General features: G+C 36.4%; 1 non-coding gene across 1 annotated transcript; it reads right to left on the bottom strand.

Annotated features, from left to right (window-relative positions):
• Window positions 1–2,794: 2,794 nt before the first annotated feature.
• LOC120578759 (small nucleolar RNA R71) lies at window positions 2,795–2,901 on the bottom strand. Its single transcript, XR_005644570.1, has one exon. It is a non-coding gene; the product is annotated as a small nucleolar RNA R71 (small nucleolar RNA).
• Between the last annotated feature and the right edge of the window lie 14,548 nt (window positions 2,902–17,449).

Raw genomic sequence — 17,449 nt, 5'->3', positions numbered from 1 at the left:
GCAAGCTCATACCCTGCTGCCTTGAGTTGTTCATCTCTTTGCTTTTCATACTCCTTTTTCATCTGCTTCCTCCTGCCTATCTCAGAAGCAGCATAATCCCTAGCTTCTTGCTCTTGTTCAGGGGTAGGTCTGAAACAAGGCATTTCCATAGGCTCAGCATTCTTAGCCTTCTTAGGGCTTGGTTCCTTTTCCTCAGTTCTGAGCTGTTCAGCAGCATCCTTCATGCGCTCCTGAGCAGTCTTTAGACTTCTTGCTTTCTTATTCCTGATGGTTTGAAGAGTAGCTTCCCTAACATCAACTTGAACCTCAGGCTCTTTGTTTCTTTTCTTCAGAACAACTTCAGAAGCAGGAACATTTAAGCTATCAGTTTTGAGAGATTTAGCTTTCTTGGGCTTTGGTGTTGCAACTTCATCCTTATCAGCTTTTCTTGACCTTTGAAAGTGACTTGCTTTTTGTTTTCCTGCTCTTGGCAAGAGGAAGAACTCCTCCAAACATCTGTTCAGGTACATCCTTCAAGCTGATTTTCTCCTTAGTCCTTTCAAAGTGTTCCCTTATGTAGTTCATCTGAACATCCAAAGGACCTTGTTTGCAGATTGGAGGGAAATTAGGCATCAAAGCTGATTTAGCATCAGATTCTTTCAAGTCTGTGCTCAGCTTCTTAAGATCCTTTGCCTTAATCAGATGCATGGACCTTAAAGTTTCTCCATTAATGATCTTCCCTCTAACAGTTCCCAACTGTTCATCAGAGAAGATGTCTGATTCCTTCAGCAGTTTGATAATCCCTCCTTGGTGGAAAATTTCAGAGAAAAGCCTCCCATAGGGCACCCAGCACCTATTCTTCAGCTGGCTCTCTCTGAGCTGTTATACCATGTGTCTAAATATGTATCTAGGTACATTTGCCTTTACATCAGTAATGAAGATGTGTAAAAGGATTTTGTGCTCCAGAGAAGGCTGATTGATGAGTCAATTATATGTTATTTTAATATGCTTTTTAGTTTAGTTTTATTTAGATTTTATTTAGTTTTATATTAGTATTATTTCCTTTTTAGAATAGTTTACTTTAAAATGCAATTTATTATATTTCAGGGAAGAATATTGGATGGAGAGAGTCTTGGAGCAAAAGAAAGGGATTTGGAGCAGATTGGACACAAAAATATGAAGATTGGGAAACAAAATATATCTCCCACAAGTCAGAAGCTTGGAACGGCCCGTGCTAGCCTTGGCACGGCCGTGCCACCCTCCAGATGCCTTTTGCTGCTTTTGCTTTGACTCCAAGCTATTCTATTTTGGTGCACAATCTACCGAGGAATATTCTAGGAATATACTTGCTTAGATTTTAAGTCAATTGTGTACTATAAATAGAGTAGCTAGCCATCACTAAATATTCATCTTTACTTGGAATACAATAAGTGACAATTGCTTTTCAATAAAGTTCTTTTCCTTTCCTTTATTTTCCTGTCTTTTACTTTCATGCTTTCTCTCTTCTCCCCCATGTCTACGATGAACATGAGTGAGTAGACTTCTTCTTGTCTTGGGATTGTTGGATAAGTCTAAATGACATAATCCTAATCAAACCAAGCCCTAAGCCTTAATCTTATGTAACCCTAGTTTCTTATCTGAATTCACCGTCTTAACATGGATTAACCATTATCAAACTGTGGAAACGAAAGCGGAGGGTTTGATAATTGTTCGTCCATTATTCCAAATATCAATTCATAAAACGAAAGTGGAGCTTTGATATTCGAACAAGTGAATTCAGACAAGGATTGCAAAGTCAGCGAAATAGGCTTTGCAATCTTTGAGACATATAGTTTCGATCTTCAAGGGAACTAATAACAATCAAGTCAGCGAAATAGGCTTGGTTGTTAGAGGAACCAAAATCCAATAGTAATCAAGTCAGCGAAATAGGCTTGGTTGCTAGAGGAACTTAAGAGAAACTGTTTTGAGAAATTAGGTCTAACATAACATTATAAGCTTATGGTTTCGGTTTGAGAAGGACTTGTTATTTAGATGAAACCAACGATCCCAAGGCTCTTTTATTATATTGTTATTAACCGTTTAAAAACCCCCAATCTACAATCTCTTCTCTCTTCTAATCATCTCTAAAGGTTAATTAAATTGAACTACTCCCTGTCGGAACGATACTCTTTTATACTACTTCGGTAAGACCGTGCACTTGCGGTTTTATCTCATCAAGTTTTTGGCGCCGCTGTCGGGGAGTAAACTAATTTAATTGATTCTTTCTTTGTGATTAGAAGTCTCTTCTCTTTTCCCTTCCTTTTCTCTTCTACTTTTCTTTCTTTTTGTTTTTACCACTAACTTCTTGGGTTCTCGGTTTCTTATGCGAAGAAGTAAAAGTCTCGGAGAATTTATTCCTGAGATCGAAAGATTTTTGCATAAGAAAAAGAGAGAGGCACAAAATAATACCGCTATGGCTGAACGTACTCTCAAAGAGTATGCTACTCCTTCAACGGAAGAGCCACAAGCTATTATCGTGTACCCAACGGTTGCGGGTAATAACTTCGAGATCAAGCCTGCACTACTCAATTTAGTGCAGCAAAACCAGTTTTCTGGATCACCCACTGAGGATCCAAATCTCCATATTTCTTCCTTCCTTAGACTCAGTGGCACCATAAAAGAGAACCAAGAAGCCGTAAGACTTCATCTCTTTCCCTTTTCCTTAAGGGATAGAGCTAGCGCTTGGTTCCATTCCCTAGAAGTCGGTTCCATTACTTCATGGGACGATATGAGGCGAGCATTCCTCGCCCGATTTTTCCCCCCATCCAAAACAGCTAAGCTTAGAGACCAAATTACGCGTTTCAATCAAAAAGATGGGGAGTCTCTCTATGAGGCGTGGGAGCGTTTCAAGGAAATGCTTAGACTTTGTCCCCACCATGGCCTAGAGAAGTGGCTTATAGTCCACACGTTTTATAATGGCTTGTCATATACCACTAAGATGTCTGTTGATGCAGCTGCAGGTGGAGCTCTAATGAACAAAAACTACACGGAGGCTTATGCTTTGATTGAGGACATGGCTCAGAATCATTACCAATGGACCAACGAAAGAGCCGTCACCACTCCTACTCCCTCTAAGAAAGAGGCAGGTATACACGAAGTCTCTGAATATAACCACCTTGCTGCTAAGGTTGAAGCATTAACACAAAAAATTGAAAAACTTAATGTTAATGCTGTCCCACCTTCTTCTGCATCCCCTCCTTGTGAAATCTGTGGTATAACTAGTCATATAGGTGTTGATTGTCAGTTAGGTAGTGCTGCCAACATTGAGCAACTGAATTACGCTCAATACAACCAAGGAATGAGGCCAAATCAAAATTTTTACAAAAATCCTCAAGGTTCCTATGGGCAAACAGCACCACCTGGCTATACAAACAACCAGAGAGTAGCTCAGAAATCTAGTTTGGAAATACTGTTGGAAAATTGCATGATGAATCAAAATAAACAACTTCTGGAGTTAAAAAACCAAACAGGATCTCTGAACGACTCTCTCTCCAAGCTCAATACCAAGGTAGATTCCATCGCCACACACACCAAAATGCTTGAGACCCAAATCTCCCAAGTGGCCCAACAAGTGGCCATCTCTTCTCAAACACCAGGAGTCTTTCCTGGTCAGCCTGAAACAAACCCCAAAGCCCATGTCAACGCTATTTTTCTAGGGGGTAGTAAGATAGAAGAGACTGTTACTAAGGCCAAAAATGTCAAGAAGGAGAGTGTCAGGTATCTAGGTAAGAATGGTGTGATAAAAAGTGAGAAACCGCTTGATAAAAACAAAGCCCTAACACCTTTAAGGCTTACTAAGCTCAACTTGGAGGCTCAATTCACTAAACTCTTTAACATAATTCGAAAGATTTGCGTTAAAATCCCCTATGCTGAAGCTTTGTCTCGTATGCCTCTATACGCCAAGTTTTTAAAAGAAATTTTTTCAAAGAAAAAGGCTATAGATCATAATGAAACAATAGCTTTGACAAAGGACAATAGTGCAATCATCAAGAAGCCACCTACTAAGCTTAGAGATCCAGGAAGTTTTGCCATCCCTTGTATGATAGGGAATGAAACCTTCAACCGAGCCTTGTGTGACTTAGGAGCTAGTGTTAGTCTGTTGCCCTTACCCCTCTTTACAAGGCTGAGGTTGGGCAAGCTAAAGCCTACCGAAACAACATTGAAGTTAGCCGATCGTTCTGATATCCAACCTGTCGGATATGTCGAGGACATCCCCGTTAAGATAGAAGGGATAGACATCCCAACTGATTTCATGGTGCTTGACATAGATGAGGACAATGCGTGCCCTATAATCTTAGGACGACCCTTTCTCGCCACTGCGGGTGCTATAGTAGATGTTCAAAACGGTAGGATTGTTTTCCAAGTGAGTAATGAGTTGATAGGATTTGAGTTGGAGAATTATATGAAAGGTCCCGCCCTTTATTCTTGTAATATGATTAAAGATCATAATGTGAAAGAACGCTTATTAGCGCCATCTACACAACATGACCTCTTTGATCCATTCTAAAGACACTTTCTTATAACGTCAAGCTAATGACTATAAAGAAGCGCTTCGTGGGAGGCAACCCACGTATTTAACTGCTTTCGTTTTTGTTTTTAAGTTATTTTGTAGGTAATTGTCCGAAGGTGATTCAAGAAAACGAGAAAAAAATTTTGAGGCCACTGTCCAGAACCTTGGCACGGCCCGTGCTCACACTGGCACGGCCGTGCCAGACCATACCCATCCAAAACCAGCCAAAACTCCAGAAAGTTGGCACGGCCCGTGCTAAGGTTGGCACGGCCGTGCCTGACTACAGGTAAGGATAAACCCACCTTTTCATCTTCTCCTTCCCTCATTCTCCACCACAAACTCTCTCTCCATTTACACTTCTCTCAAAAAACCTCCATAACCATAGAAATTCAAAGCTTCCATATCCACCCCAAAACTTCACCATTTCACATAATTTCTTCACCCAATCAATCACAAACCCATTTCAATCATAACCCATCAATCATCCCTCCCAAATATTACCAAATTCGTAGCCCCCATAAACCTACCTAAAACCCCACACATTCTTCACCAATTCACCCAATCCAACTCCTAACACTTACTCAAACCCCAACCCCATCACCCAACCAACCTTTTCTACTCAAAACATTTCCCAAAAACCAACCCTCACCCAAAACACAAACGGTCAACCAAGGTTCCGGATAAATGGCATCTAGGAAAGGTGGAGCAAGCTCTTCCGGTGGACAACAACAAAAGAAGAAGACTCAAGCCAAGAATCATGGCATAATCTTCAAGGACACCAAGCAAAGGGACAGGTATAAAAATCTTATCTCTAAACCTTTACATCCTTGTCGATATCCAGATCCTTATACTTTGAGTGTGCTAGGACTAAGGGATAGTGTGTTCGGCTTACTAGGAAATTTAGGATGGGTTGATATGCTTAGACCTATGAAGGGCTTCGAAAATTTCACTTATGAATTCTTAAGTTCTATTGAATTTACGAAGGATAAGGTGAATTTTGACAACCCCGATCATAGAGTCTCTTTCCGACTTTTGAATATGGATTACGAGATGTCTCTTGAAAATTTCTGCTTAGAGATGGACTTTGCAAATGCGGGGTTCATCCACGACTCTTGGAATCCAAATTTGAAGTCAGAACACTATGACCCCGCTCTCTTTTGGAAACGCATTACCGGGTTAAGGCAATACAATCCTCGCAACAACAAGGCTAGTAACATTCACAACCCCGTGCTTAGATACCTCCAGAGAGTCATGGCTTGTACCATTTGGGGTAGAAAAGAAGTAGGAACGACTAGGACGGATGAACTTTTTATGCTTTGGGCAATGCTTAGTAACAATCCCGTTAATACTTGTTTCTACCTACTTGACTACCTTTCCTCCATAGGAGCTAGACCTGACAATAGAGCTGAGATAGTAGTCGGTGGTATCATTACCTTCATCGCTAGAAAGTTTGGAGTGGGTGAGGAAGATGGGATAAACCCAATTGAGGGCAACAATAGACTTAATATTGACACCCTTGTTGCTATGAACTTCATTAAGATTCACCCACCCATGACTTATGCACTTCAACTTCGAATACCACTATTATTTCTACTTCCTAACCCATCTCGGACTAACCCCGAGGTGGAGGAAAATTTGTTGTATGTTGGTGATGGATTACAGGTACATGAAGAGCATAATCAAGGTGACGAAGAAGGTGCCCACATGCACCATGAAGAAGAGCCCCATGACCATAACGACAACAATGAAAGATGGGCATGGATGCAAACCGAGGTACAAAGGATAAGCACCGAGCAACAAAGGCAAGGTGTTGAATTATCTGGGCTAAGAAATGATGTCCTTCGGGGCAACCGCATATCCGAAGAAAATAACCAAATGCTTCGGAACATGATGCAACACTTACACCTTCAGGGCCCTCCCTATGGACCTCAATAAAAATGTGAGCTTTCCTCTTCCTCTTTTTCACCTTATCTCTTCAAACTCTATCTCACTCTTCTACCTCTCCTTTTCTTTTATTTTTCTTTTATCTTGAATCATTGAGGACAATGCTTCTCCTAAGTGTGGGGGGAGCCTAATAAAGTGTCTTTAGTCGTAGTGTTTCCAAACTCCCTTGAATTTTATTCTTTTGTTTTGTTTTATTGTAAAAGGCATGATTAAGAAGCTAATTTTTATTGAAAACATCATGACACAAAAATTTTCATTGTCTCCTCTTATTTTGTTGATTCTTGTACATGAAAGCAAACTCTTGTGTTTTAAGCCGTCTTGATATACCCACATCTTGTTTTAAATTGAATAAAGTTCTTCAATGAGAAAAACACAAAGTTGCTTCCCTTGAGTAAGTGTATGAATAGGTAATTTAAGGAAACACGTTTTAATCTTAGTGGTGCATTAACCTTTAAAAATTCTCAAAGCGCCAGTAGTATAAGTGAGTATAAGGGAGACCATAAAAAGCCAAAAAGCCAAATAATTCCAAGATCTCATCACTGAATCTAGATTGGGGAAGGAGGTAGGCCCTCCGACTTCCTACCTGAAGGTGATTGTTATCTTGAGAAAAACTTTAAAAAGCATTGTTGAAACTAGATTGGGGAAGGAGGTAGGCCCTCCGACCTCCTACGTAAAGACGATGTTTTAAGGAATACCATTGAGTCTAGATTGGGGAAGGAGGTAGGCCCTCCGACCTCCTACGTGAAAATGTTGTTCCGTGAATAAAGAACTTAAAATGTGCATTTGGCAAAAGAACAAAGATTCTCAAAAACTCCCATCTCTCTTATATGAATTGTAGAAGGAATTTTTCTTGGTTAGTTTAGTGCTAGGATTAGACCATGTTTCCTCATTATACCTATCTTATACAGGAGCAAGAAAAGGGTTGGACTTCACACACACACTCACTTGAAACTTGATTGTTGGGTAGAATAAAGATTTCAAGAAATACTTGAGTTTGTGATTAGTGTACATTTTGGGATTTAAGCCCTTGAGGAGACATGTGCTTTAATTAATTGTCATTTGATTTAACTGTTGATGCTACTATGTTTATGCCTTTTGCTTGAGGACAAGCAAAGATTCAAGTATGGGGGAGTTTGATGAGTCAATTATATGTTATTTTAATATGCTTTTTAGTTTAGTTTTATTTAGATTTTATTTAGTTTTATATTAGTATTATTTCCTTTTTAGAATAGTTTACTTTAAAATGCAATTTATTATATTTCAGGGAAGAATATTGGATGGAGAGAGTCTTGGAGCAAAAGAAAGGGATTTGGAGCAGATTGGACACAAAAATATGAAGATTGGGAAACAAAATATATCTCCCACAATTCAGAAGCTTGGCACGGCCCGTGCTAGCCTTGGCACGGCCGTGCCACCCTCCAGATGCCTTTTGCTGCTTTTGCTTTGACTCCAAGCTATTCTATTTTGGCGCACAATCTACCGAGGAATATTCTAGGAATATACTTGCTTAGATTTTAAGTCAATTGTGTACTATAAATAGAGTAGCTAGCCATCACTAAATATTCATCTTTACTTGGAATACAATAAGTGACAATTGCTTTTCAATAAAGTTCTTTTCCTTTCCTTTATTTTCCTGTCTTTTACTTTCATGCTTTCTCTCTTCTCCCCCATGTCTACGATGAACATGAGTGAGTAGACTTCTTCTTGTCTTGGGATTGTTGGATAAGTCTAAATGACATAATCCTAATCAAACCAAGCCCTAAGCCTTAATCTTATGTAACCCTAGTTTCTTATCTGAATTCACCGTCTTAACATGGATTAACCATTATCAAACTGTGGAAACGAAAGCGGAGGGTTTGATAATTGTTCGTCCATTATTCCAAATATCAATTCATAAAACGAAAGTGGAGCTTTGATATTCGAACAAGTGAATTCAGACAAGGATTGCAAAGTCAGCGAAATAGGCTTTGCAATCTTTGAGACATATAGTTTCGATCTTCAAGGGAACTAATAACAATCAAGTCAGCGAAATAGGCTTGGTTGTTAGAGGAACCAAAATCCAATAGTAATCAAGTCAGCGAAATAGGCTTGGCTGCTAGAGGAACTTAAGAGAAACTGTTTTGAGAAATTAGGTCTAACATAACATTATAAGCTTATGGTTTCGGTTTGAGAAGGACTTGTTATTTAGATGAAACCAACGATCCCAAGGCTCTTTTATTATATTGTTATTAACCGTTTAAAAACCCCCAATCTACAATCTCTTCTCTCTTCTAATCATCTCTAAAGGTTAATTAAATTGAACTACTCCCTGTCGGAACGATACTCTTTTATACTACTTCGGTAAGACCGTGCACTTGCGGTTTTATCTCATCACTGATCACTACCACCACCTTTTGGTAGCGGATTCTTGTTTTGAATCTTCAACATCACTTTGGTGTGAGGTGTCATATCAGAATAAGAATAGTTTTTGAGTTTGTTGTAGAGGGTTTGATTCACAATATCATTCCAGGGGCTATCCTTGGGCTTAGTAATACCAACTTTGTATTCTCCCTCTACTGGCCTCCTGAGAACAAAAGCTATAACATCCTCTGTAATGCATATAGGAATCTCCATGATGCTTGACCTTATTTCAGTTTGAGAAAATGGTTCCAAACTCATTTCCTTTCTGGATTTTCCTTTAAGATATGGATTGAGAAGCACTTTCTCAGATTCTTCAATTTTTGCAGCTTCTCTATCATGAATGCTGGCTCTTACCCAGAAGTGACGCACCAACGCTTGATAGGTTGGACCTTTCAAAAGGTTGAAGTAGCTTCCCAGGCCTTGAGTTTCATAGAACTTTCCAACGTCACAGTTGTGAGCAGCCAATGAGTTGAAATCTACCGGACATTCTGACTGTATATTCAATTCCCATTCCTCCAAGGACATGGTTCTTCCTTTAATCTCGTAGGCAGGAACCTCTTGTTGTTGCATGTTCGAAGATGATCCAGGTGCAGAACTAGATGAAGCCATTTTGATTGATTGAAGACGAAAAGGGTTTCTAGGGTTTGAGAGTTTCTTAGCAGAGAAGGTTTGAGATGAAATGAAAGTGTGAGTTGTGAAGTGAGTAGTGTGTGTTTGTTTAAGTGTTTTTATTGAAACGTTTGCAATTCAAAAGAGACAAACAAACATAGCATTAATGACAAATTGGGGGCGCGTGTTAGTACGTTTAAAAGCAAATAAAACATCATTGCCCTTTTTGTTATACTCCAATACAAATAGACCACGTCAGAGACTTTTCAGAAAACAAACCTTTGGGTAATGGGACAGCTGTTACTAAAAGTAACTGCCAACGATCCCACTAGCCTTGCTATTCAGAAGCAAAGAATACAACTTCTGAAGTTTTAGTGCTGACGTCATCTTCAGAAGCACATTTTCCTCAGAACCTCAGTTAAGAGCTTCTGATGGACCAGATGCTTCTGAATAGACTTCAGAACCAAACTTCTTATTCAGAGACAAGCAAATTTTTAATCAAACACAAAGTGCATGTTCAAATTTTTCTTTATAAAATCAAATCTTTCAACAGATAAAGGCTTTGTAAATATATCAGCCCATTGATGCTCAGTATCAATGAATTGTATATCTAAATTCCTTTTTGAACATAGTCTCTGATAAAGTGGTGTTTGATCTCAATATGCTTGGCTCTAGAATGTAGAATTGGATTCTTTGACAAACAAATAGCAGCAGTATTATCACAAAAGATGGGAATACTGTTAGCATTAATCTGATAATCTTCCAACTGATGTTTCATCCAAAGTAGTTGTGTACAACAACTTGCAGCTGAAATGTATTCTGCTTCTGCTGTAGACATAACAATAGTTGCTTGTCTTTTGCTTGCCCAGGATATCAGATTCTCTCTCAGGAATTGACAATTTCCACTGGTTAATTTTCTTTCAATTCTGTCACCAGCATAATCAGCATCATAGAATCCAACCAACTTGTAATCTAGGGATTTCCTATACAGGAGTCCAAGATTAGTTGTTCCTTTCAGATACCTGAAGATTCTCTTAACAGCAGTTAAATGAGATTCTCTAAGATCTGATTGAAATCTTGCACACAAGCATACACTGAATAAAATATCAGGTCTAGATGCAGTGAGGTATAACAGAGAACCAATCATACCTCTGTATAGCTTCTGGTCTACTACAGTTCCAGTATCTTCTTTGCTTAAGGTGCGGGTTGGATGCATTGGAGTGTTCATCACTTTACAATCTTCTAGCTTGAATTTCTTCAGAAGCTCCTTTGTATATTTTGTTTGATGAACATATACTCCTTCTTTGCTTTGGTTGATTTGAATTCCAAGAAAGAACTTCAATTCTCCCATCATGCTCATTTCAAATTCATCCTGCATTAACTTAGAAAATTCCTTGCAAAGAGATGCATTAGTAGAACCAAATATTATATCATCAACATATATTTGCACAATCAAAATGTCTTTCTTAAGAGTCCTTCTGAAGAGTGTTGTGTCAACTTGTCCTCTTTCAAAATCATTTTTAATTAAGAAATTACTCAGTCTATCATACCAAGCTCTAGGAGCTTGTTTCAAGCCATATAGTGATTTCTTAAGTTTATAAACATGGTCAGGATGCTTAAGATCCTCAAACCCAGGAGGTTGTTTGACATACACTTCTTCTTCAATGACACCATTAAGAAAAGCACTCTTGACATCCATTTGATATAATATTATGCCATGATTAACTGCATAGGATAGAAGTAACCTGATTGCTTCCAATCTTACAACTGGAGCAAATGTTTCAGTGTAATCAATGCCTTCTTGTTGACTGTAACCTTATGCAACAAGTCTAGCTTTGTTTCTGGTTACCTCTCCTTGTTCATTCAACTTGTTTCTGAATACCCATTTTGTTCCAATAATGTTCTTCTGATAAGGTTTGGGTACCAGATCCCACACATCATTCCTTTGAAACTGATTTAGCTCTTCTTGCATAGCTAATATTCAACCATCATCTGAGAGAGCTTCTTCAACAGTTTTAGGCTCAATTATTGAAAGCAATCCTATCAAATATTCTTCTTGTCTGAAGTGTGATCTTGTTCTTCTAGGACTGTCTTTGCTTCCAATGATTAGCTCCTCAGGATGTGAAGATTTGTGCTTGAATTTTGGTTGAATAACCTGCTGAGTGTTATCTTGAATGTCCTTAGAAGCATTTTCATTCTGTACTACTGGACTAGTTTCAGCTTCTGAATTAGACTCAGCTTCTGGAATATGTTCAGCTTCTGGACTTGATTCAGCTTCTGAATTCTTTTCAGTATCAGAAGGTTGATCAGATTCTGATGCATCTTCAGAATCAGTTGTACCTGCATTACTTTCACTTTGCTCTGGAGTTTTACTTCCAGGCTCTCTATCATCAAATTTAACGTGCATAGATTCTTCAACACAATGTGTTTCTGAATTATACACTCTGTACGCCTTTGACCTTTCAGAGTAACCTAAAAAGATTCCTCTTTGAGCCTTGTCATCAAATTTCTTCAGATAGTCTTTAGTGTTTAGAATGTAACAAGTACATCCAAACTGATGAAAGTAAGAGATATTGAGTCTTCTTCCTTTAAAGAGTTCATATGTAGTTTTCTCCAACATAGGTCTGATATAGATCCTATTTTGAATATAACATGAAGTATTAACTGCTTCTGCCCAGAAATGTTTAGCTAAGTTGTTTTCATGGATCATGGTTCTGGCCATTTCTTGTAAGGTTATGTTCTTTCTCTCTACAACCCCATTTTGTTGTGGAGTTCTAGGAGAAGAAAATTCATGGAGAATCCCATGTTTTTCACAAAAAGATTCAAATGGCTCATTTTCAAATTCTCCACCATGATCACTTCCGACTTTCAAAATTTTCAATTCTTTTTCTGATTGTATTTGAGTGTAGAAGCTGCTAAACACTTCACATGCATAATCTTTACTTTTAATGAATTTTACCCAAGTTCATCTGCTGTAATCATCAACAATGACTAATCCATATTTACTTCCATATAAGCATGCAGTGTTAATTGGTCCAAAAAGATCAATATGGAGTAATTCTAAGGGTCTGGAGGTTGATACAATGTCTTTGGATTTGAAAGTACTTTTCACAATTTTCCCTTTCTGACATGCACCACATAGTACATCTGAATGATAATCAATGTTAGGCAATCCTTTGACAAGTTGTAACTTGCTAATTTTAGAAATTCATCTCCAATTAGCATTTCCCAACCTTCTATGCCATACCCACTTTTTATCATTCATTGATAGAAGGCAAACTACCTTCTGATCAGCCAGATCAGAGAAATTAATCTAATAGACATTCTCAAATCTCTTTCCCTTAAATGTGATGGATTTGTCATCCTTGTTGACTAGTGTACAGTTGGTCTTACTGAACATGACATCATACCCATTGTCACAAAATTGACTAATGCTCAATAGGTTATGCTTCAGACCATCTACAAGCCACACATTATTAATTGAAATGGAGGAAGTGTAACACCCCGTTTTCCCAACGTGAAAATTTCATTTATTTAATCAGAGTAATTCACCTAAACGGAATGTCACATTCTTTTCTTAAAATCATAAACTGTATAAATAACTATTTATCCTTTAAAATTCAATAACTAAAAAGTCTTTAATACTTCGCAGCGGAAATTATTCAATAATCAAAACAGTCTTTGACACTAAAGCCTCTTTACAATTATGTCATAAAAATCCATTCTAAAAACATAGTCATAACTCTTCAGAAACAATAAGTAAGGAATAGAAAGCAATAACAAATTCCCATCCCGTTACGTATCAGAGCACCTAAAGACACTTGAGCCACCACTCCTACTAATCATTAATACCTGCAAGTTACTCATACGAAGAGCAACATTTTCAAGCAGAAGGGGTGAGATTTCACAAAACAATAATATCAAGCATATAATTCAATAATTATATTTAACAACACAAATAACTTCATCTATTAGTAATAATAATTCTTCATGTAATAATTCTTAATAACTCAACCAACTTCTAGTTATCATTTAACACATATTAACCAAATCGTAACAATCATAGATCATCACATCATAGTCATAGTTCATATATAGCATAACAACATCTTAATCCTAATTCATATACAACGTAACAACATCATTAATTCATAATAATAATTATTCATCAAACGTCTCATTATCAATTCATTAATAAAAGACAACTTATCAATTTAACATAAACATCATCAAGTACACTTAACAACTCATAGATATCATCATGTAATCATCATCACTAATAACTTTAAAACAACACAATATAATCATCTCTTATTAATAGTAATAATTATCTACATCATAACATAAACATCTTCTTATAATAATATAACAACAACGTATTCATCATCTTATGAAAATATAATCAACACATACTAACACCAAAATCAACATCATAAATCTTCAACATAAACATCTTAAACAATATCATCTTAAACATCATAGCATCTTTGATAAACAATTACCAAGTAATCACAACATTCGATCATCATCAATAACATAACATAATATTCACTTAATAATATTAATCATATATAGAACAACATATTCATCACTTAATAGTAACAATTATACACAACATCATAACAACTTAACAATATCATAATCATTATCTTAAACAACATAGCAACGTAACAATATCATAATCAATATCTTAAACAACGTAGCAACATAACAGTATCATAATCAACATGTTAAACAACATAGCAACATAACAATATCATAATCAATATCTTAAACAACGTAACAACGTAACAATATCATAATCAATATCTTAAACAACGTAGCAACATAACAATATCAAATCAACATGTTAAACAACATAGCAATATTTTAGTCAACATCATATAATTCACATCGTATAATCTTCGTAGGTACTTCTTTAACAACACATGGGTAGAACACAACTCGACAAACTCATGGATGATAATTCATCGACAACTTAACAACTCATGGATGATAATTCATCAACAACGACCTTGACTCGACATATGCGACAATGCAACTTAGACACTTATATGCATGTGGTACCAATCGTCATCATAAGTATTAATATACTTTTATCGTGCGGAGGACAAAGCTCCTAAAACGTGCGGAGGACAAAGCTCCTAATCGTGGTGAGGACAAAGCTCAATGAAATGCTATGCATGGACTCTTAACAACAAAACACCGTAATCATCGTAATCAACATATCATCATGCATCCAATAATTTGGAGCTAAACGTCATCATTTCATAATATATATATAGACATCATGCACTTAGTTAAATAACAGCAGTAGCACAGTCAAATCACACAACAATAGAGAGATATCAATATATCAATTGCAATTCACAACATAACAATATTAATGTGAAGCATCAACAACTTAAACATCAAACATCTTCCACATAAGGCATATAAATATTTCACATAACCAACAACAGCAACATAGGCGACACATAAACATCTCAGGATATAACAATATCAAATGATAATCAACAACAACTCATGTAACTTAGTTAAATAACAATAGCAGCATAATCAGATTATATCAACAGCTTAATACCAATTCATTTTCAACAACTTCCTGATCATTCAATAATAATTCAAGTAATGCAATCAATCAATAAATCACATTATAAACACTTAGCATTTCAATATAGCTTCACAAATAACAGTTAACATCTTAGATAGGTCTAATTAGTACCTAAAGTTCCATTCCTAATCCATTCAAACGACTCAGGTCTCAAATTCCTCAAAAGCACTCAATTCTGGATGTGCTCGCGAGGCGAGAGTTCTTACTCGCCATGGCGAGTACCACTCATCTCCCAAACTAGTGTTGTTCTGGGTTCAATCTGATCCTACATTCAATCCTAATCAATACTAGGTATGTTCAGGCGCTCTAATGCATCCAAGGTCCAACTAAAAAGGTCGAAACACAAAATATGACATGCACTCTGCCTAAGCTCGCGAGGCGAGGAAGGGTTGTTCGCCGTGGCGAGCGATGCCAGAAACGCTCGCGAGGCGAAAGGAAAGGGCTCGCGAGGCGAGCGATGAAGATCATCACTCGCGAGGCGAGGTTCATAGCTCGCCGTGGCGAGCGATGAAGGTTGCTACGGCCAGGCTTCCTATTTTCACAAAAACTCGACGATTCACATGGTTCTAAGCTTGTTCTTGATTCCAAAGTTCGTCCTAAACATTATCTAAGGTCTAGGAACACTTTCTACATCAATTAAACCAATTCTCACCGTTTGATCATCAATTCTAAGGTTTTGACCTAGTTTTCGTTTTCTCCAATTCAATCCTTCCTCAAGGTTTTAAGCCTAATTTCGATTCCTTAATTCATCTTAATCATTATCTAAGGTCTAAGGACAGTTTCTACATCTTTTTAACAAGTTTCCACCGTTTATTCATTAATTCTACAATTTTAACCTACTTTTCAATTCCTCAAAAACTCATCCTACATCATGTTAAACCTAACCATTGATTCACATACTTAATAGAATTGCAAAGTTAGTCTCACCCTTACCTTAATTTGCAGAAATCGCAGCCCCTCTAGGTCTCTCCCTCTTCTCTTGACTTTTTCTCCCTTTTCTCCAAAAGCAGTCGTACGTACGTTATGTTTTTCTAAACTAGGTCTCTCCTATTTATATAAATCTTTAACCTACTTATTTTTCTCTTAAATCCAAATATTAATATTCTATTCTAATATATACATATATATATATAAAATATTTCTATAACAATAATAAATAACAATTATATCTCTATAACATATATATATATATATATATATATATTTCTACAACAAATCATACATATTTCTACAATAAATAACATTTATTTCTATAACAAATCACATTTATTTCTGCAACAAATCGTGTATATATTTCTATAACAAATGACATATATACATTCCTAAATCAAATAACATATATTATATTTTTAAATCAAATAGCATATATATATATTTCTAAATCAAATAACATATATATTATATTAATAAATATATAACATATATCATAACAAAATATCACTCATCAATATAAATCATATAAATCACACAAATCATATAAGTATATTCTAAACTCATTTAAAATAATCAAATAATTAGAGAGGGCGTTACAGGAAGTACCAATAGTACCTGTACCAATGATTTTTCCAGTTTGGTTGCCACCAAACTTCACTTCTCCTCCATCTTTCATGGTAAGGGTAAGGAACAAAGCTTTCTCTCCAGTCATATGCCTTGAACACCCGCTGTCTAGGTACCATGACCTTTGTTGCTCTCTTGCCCTTAGGCACACTTGCAGTTTTAACCAATTTAGATTTAGGTACCCATATCTTCATGGGGCCTTTTGGGTTAGTTCTGGAGGTTTTACTTTTCCTCCCTTGTACCTTGGGGTGAGTGCTGAGTAGCTTCTGATCATTCAATACTTTAGGTTTAACACCTTTGGGTATTGTTTTCTCAGAAGCAGTAATTGCTTTGTTCTTCTGATCCTTTGGCGTTAGGATTTTAGATTCTGGTTTAATCAGACTCTGAAGAATAGGTTCCGATCTTTTCAGAATTTTAATCTTTGGAGTCTTAGGATCAGATTTTGTCATAACATTAGACTTGAGGTTTTCTGGCTTTGATGTAATCTTAGCCTTAGAACCAGAAGCTTCAAGTTCTGTGTAACGCCCTCTCTAATTATTTGATTATTTTTAATGAGTTTAGAATACACTTATATGATTTGTATGATTTATATGATTTATTTTGATGAGTGATATTTTGTTATGATATATGTTGGTATTTATTAGTATAATATATATGTTATTTGGTTTAGAAATATAAATGTTATTTGATTTAGAAATATATATATGTTATTTGGTTTAGAAATATAAATGTTATTTGATTTAGAAATATATATATGTTATTTGATTTAGAAATATATATATATATATATATATATA

Source organism: Medicago truncatula, chromosome 2 (genome assembly GCF_003473485.1).
Source record: "Medicago truncatula cultivar Jemalong A17 chromosome 2, MtrunA17r5.0-ANR, whole genome shotgun sequence".
NCBI lineage: Eukaryota > Viridiplantae > Streptophyta > Magnoliopsida > Fabales > Fabaceae > Medicago > Medicago truncatula.
The sequence above is the reverse complement of the archived record's forward strand: the minus strand, read 5'-3'. Positions and strand labels throughout refer to the sequence as shown.